At 45.2% G+C, this 5145-nt stretch overlaps 1 pseudogene; it reads left to right on the top strand.

The window, feature by feature from the left end:
• Window positions 1-215: 215 nt before the first annotated feature.
• LOC123485765 lies at window positions 216-3614 on the top strand (annotated as a pseudogene).
• Window positions 3615-5145: the final 1531 nt, after the last annotated feature.

Here is a 5145-nt window from a genome sequence, read left to right as displayed (position 1 = left end):
CAGCTTTTTACTTCTCACACAAGCTTAAGTAGCTAAGAATTTTCGTGGCGTTCCTTTGTGTCATTTCTGTGACAGATGTTTCTGTGGTCCACTGAACTGTTCAGCACAAAACCGAAGCCACGCCCCAGCGCCATACTAGCCAATCACTGCTGACTATTTCAAATAGAGGCGGAGTAGAAACGACAACACGGTATTATGACTTTTATATAGGCGGACGTCGGCAACGTCAAAAAAAGAGTTGCAGAGTCTTTTCAGACTGGAGTAGTTGGTTTGAGAAACAGCTACCAAGTAATAACAAAATTAATGAATTTACTAACGGACATTTATTCGCATCGCGAAGTAATTTATTAATCGGCATACTAAAGCTGTAATCTACCTGAGGTTTTAGCGTGGTAAATGGAGGAGAAGAAGAAAGACGGAGACCCGGAGATTCAGGAACACGGACCCGAACATTGGTTCTCAAAATGGGAGCGGCAGTGTTTGGCCGAAGCCGAGCAAAGGGAGTCGAACGAGGAGGAGGCCGATAACGACCAGGATAAATTGTGGCATCTCTTCCAGAATTCCGCCACTGCTGTGGCTCAGCTCTACAAAGGTCCGACACAAGACCAGAACTAGTTACCTAACTTACGTTAGTCGGCTGCCACCCCTGCGCCTTGTTTCTTAGCTTGCTATGTTAGTCAGTCACTGTTGGTGGCGGTGGGAACTAGCTAATGTTAGCTACCTAGCTAGTAGCTAACTAGCTAGTTTACCAGCTCAGCTGATCAGCTGGTTAGCTAGCTACTGTTGCGTTGCCACTGTTTACCATCTAAGTCAAGACAACCCGTAATTATAGATAGTTTGCTCGTTTTTTGTGTTAGAAAAACAGATGATCTAAATGTATCTTTATGAAAATAAATGATTGCTTAACAAACGTTACAGTAGTTTGCTTTGGCTGTTGTTCGCCAACGTTTACCTCTTAGCTACTACCGTTAGCTAACGATAACTGCCAACCAACATAACCAGCCAACAAACTGTTGGTAGATAAGTTAGTTGAATAGCTAACTAACGTTAATCCAGTCTTTAAACTAATATGGTTTATAGTGTTAGTAAGTTAACCATCTGGTTAGAGAAACTGCGATTCCGACAATGTCAGTGAACAAGTAGCTAACGTTAAACGCTGTTGAGTGCATGTATTAGAGAAACAAAATGGCGATGGAAACAACAATCATCGCTACGCGACATTACCCCTGTGACAGATTGCATCTTTCAGTGTTGCCTTTTGTTAGGTCTGTGGGCTAATATTACTTTCAATAGATATACATTAAAGTTATATAATACATTTCGTTGCAGTTTTGGTTTAAGTCTACAATCAACGAATAGTCTACAATCAACGAATAGCCCGAGTTGTTTTATCAATGCATACTGAAAATTTAACAAAATGGCGAAGATTTACTATATTGGCATTGGGGTTATTGAGAATTCTTACCTGCTACTGTAATACTTCTCATAGATATACTGAACTATCGTAACAATTATTTATTTAGCTACCAAGGTAGCAATTGTTTCTAATTTACGACTGCAGCGTTCCTGCTGAAAGGGCAATTTAGTTGGTGCGTTATGCACTCGTGCTTCTAAACTGTCGAGTTGGCCATCTAGCGCTGGCTGACAGTTATTTATATTCAAGCCCGCCTGCAACCCTAGATGCAAGACAAAATGGCGAATGAAAGTATCCTGTAATCAAGAAGCTTTCAGTCTCAGATGTGTTGCCATATTACCATATAACGTGCCTTGTATCATGTACTACTAAAGTGTACTACAAAAGTGGGAATACTGTTTGAATTGGGGCCTAACTTGCTATTTATGTAATCTGTTGTCAACTAGGCTATCTATTCCAACAAACCTGTAATGTTTTTGGTGGTGTGTGTTGTCTCGACAGACCGAGTATGTCACCAACAGGGGGGGCTTTCTTTGTGGGTGCCGTTTCAAAACGCTGCCACAGCCGTAACCAACCTGTACAAAGGTAGGTGTCAGGGATACTCAAAGTGTTTTCAGTTTCTTCTGTCTTCTCACCTGCTTTCACGACAATATAAGATCGGACAGTATAGGATCATCATAACAGTCCATAGGCATTTTCTTTATCATTCTGCTGTAGGCTAAACGTGTATTGGTTTGCACAGTAGCTGTCAAGGTACTTGGCCTATCCACAGGGGGGTAGGGTACTTGAGAAGACTCATTAGAGGATAGTCCGGACAGAGCAAAATGTACAGTAACCAAAAAAGGTTGAGAACCAAAGGCTCATATAATAATAATAAATAAATAATATGCCATTTAGCAGCGCTTTTATCTGAAGCGACTTACAGTCATGCGTGCATACATTTTTTGTGTATGGGTGGTCCCGGGATCGAACCCACTACCTTGGCGTTCAGCGCCGTGCTCTACCAGCTGAGCTACAGAGGACCTCATCATAAAAGTCAAAGGATTTCCTTTGTCATTCTGCTAAACAGGACATGTATTGATTAGTAGATCAATAGAAACTTGTAAACAATCATGGGCCTCTTCTAGTCACATGAATATTGACAATCTCACAGTTTACAGCCGTCCTCTCCAGTTCTGGTCCTGGAGTGCACAGCAGGGTTTGACTCTCCAACCCTAGCCTCCATTCTGCCTTCTCCCTACAGTTTTCAGCCGTCAGCTTCGCCAACGACTGGCTCATGTGAACTACAATCCCGACACTGTTTTTAAGGTTCAGAATGTCAATCATCATTGCTTAGATGCGGCTTTCAGAAACATATGGCCCTTTTCATCAGCGAGGGGAAAAAAATAAACACTTACTGTAGCAGTTACAGATCCACACAGCTATGGGTGCCTCATCAAACTAAACTACACTTCCACTTCCCGAGTTACGCTTACACACAGGTGTTCGGAGCACATAGCTAATTAGCACAGGTGATTGCCCTTGTTTTCCCTTAACAAGCGCTGTAACAGAGACATGGCCGTGTGGGAACACTAAACCTATAAAGGTGTATATCAATTTAACCTTTTTTAGTTTTTTGAAAATTATTTCTTGCTGATTTGAAAGAAGGTACTTATGTTTCCAAAACCTTACCGCAATTGATGCGTGTTAATGTTCAGGTTGGGGGGCTATAGTTCTGTAGTAAACTGTCAGCTATTAGTCACACGTTTCACTCAGGCTACACAAAGGAACCTTCAACAAGTCACCATCACCTTCTCTCTCTCTCTCTCTCTCTCTCTTTCTCACACACACACACTTTCTCTCTCACACGTACTCACTCACTGTCAGACGTACACACCTTCCTTCCTCTCTTTCTGCCCCCAGAGTCTGTGGAGGCTCACCAGCGTAGCTACGACCTGGGTTTACAGATCAGCCACCAGCGTCGCAACAAGGATGTGCTGGCCTGGGTGAAGAAAAGGAGGAGAACCATCCGGCGGGAGGACCTCATCAGCTTCCCTGTGTGGCCGGGCCCCACCCCAACGGAGCTCCAGAGCCACCCTCACCCCAGGACACAGACTGACCATGGTTTCCCTAACCGCGGCCTCCCGGCCCCAGAGAGACTGACTCCTCTGTGGAGGCTGACCTCCAGCCCTTCAGAGAGGCCATCACGACTGCATGGTAAATACACAGATATACAGTGGGTTCCAAAATTTACAACCTTGATAAAGGTGAGAAAGAATGACTGTATAAAATCAACAATTTGAATGCTGAGCTATATTATATGGTTTAAGAAATTGGGAAATTTATATAATTTTATTCTAATACAATTGTGCAGAGATTTTATTCAACAAGTAATTGTTTTCTCTCAGGGGTCAAAATTATTGACACCCCTGTTTTCTATACCTTTCAATACCTCGCCTTGAGAGGATAACGAAACTGAGCCTTTTCCTGAGATGTTTTATGAGTTGGGGTACACATTGGGAGGGATCTTAGACCATTCCTCCATACATAATCCTTCCAGACAATGCAAATAGTCCGGGTAGCCATGATTAGCTGTTCAGGAGTCTTATGGCTTGGGGGTAGAAGCTGTTTCTAACAGCTAATTATGGCTACCCGGACTATTGGACCTAGACTGTTGGACCTAGACATGGCGCTCCGGTACCGCTTCCTCGGTAGCAGAGAGAAAACAGTCTATGACTTGGGTGGAGTCTTTGACAATATTTAGGGCCTTCCTCTGACACGCCTGGTATAGGGTCCTGGATGGCAGGAAGCTTGGCCCCAGTGATGTACTGGGCCGTACGCACTACCCTCTGTAGTGCCTTGGGGTCGGAGGCCAAGCAGTTGCCATACCAAGCGTTGACGCAGCCAGTCAAGATGCTCTCAATGGTGCACCTGTAGAAGATTTGAGGGCCCATGCCAAATCTTTTCAGCCTCTTAAGGGACCATCATCGTGTTGTCGGCAAACTTAATGATTGCTTTGGAGTCGTGCCAGGCAACGCAGTCGTGGGTGAACAGGGAGTACAGGAGGGGACTAAGCACGCACCCCTAAGGGGCCTCCGTGTTGAGGGTCAGCGTGGCAGATTATGTTGGCTACCCTTACCACCTGGGGACGGCCCAGCAGGAAGTCCAGGATCCGTTGCAGAGGAGGTGTTTAGTCCCAGGGCCCTTAGCTTAGTGATGAGCTTGGAGGGCACTATGGTTTGAACAGCCTGAGCTGTAGTCAATGAACGGCATTCTCACATAGGTGTTCCTCTTGTATAGGTGGGAAAGAACAGTGTGGAGTGCAGTAGAGTGTGTGTCATCTGTGGATCTGTTGGGGGTATGTGAATTGGAGTTGGTCCAGGGTGTCTGGGATGATGGTATTGATGTTAGCCATAACCAGCCTTTCAAAGCATTTCTTAGCAACAGATGGGAGTGCTACAGGGCGATAGTCACCTGGCACCATCCCTACGGTGAAGCATGGGGGTGGCAGCATCATGCTGTGGGGATGTTTTTCAGCGGCAGGGACTGGGAGACTAGTCAGGATCGAGGGAAAGATGAATGGAGCAAAGTTCAGCGAGATCTTTGATAACCTGCTCCAGAGCGCTCAGGACCTCAGACTAGGGCGACGGTTTACCTTCCAACAGGACAATGACCTTAAGCACACAGCCAAGACAACGCAGGAGTGGCTTTGGGACAAGTCTCAATGTCCTTGAGTGGCCCAGCCAGAGCCT

Source organism: Coregonus clupeaformis, unplaced genomic scaffold, assembly GCF_020615455.1.
Source record: "Coregonus clupeaformis isolate EN_2021a unplaced genomic scaffold, ASM2061545v1 scaf0843, whole genome shotgun sequence".
Lineage (NCBI taxonomy): Eukaryota > Metazoa > Chordata > Actinopteri > Salmoniformes > Salmonidae > Coregonus > Coregonus clupeaformis.
This window is presented reverse-complemented; position numbering and strand designations above follow the sequence as displayed.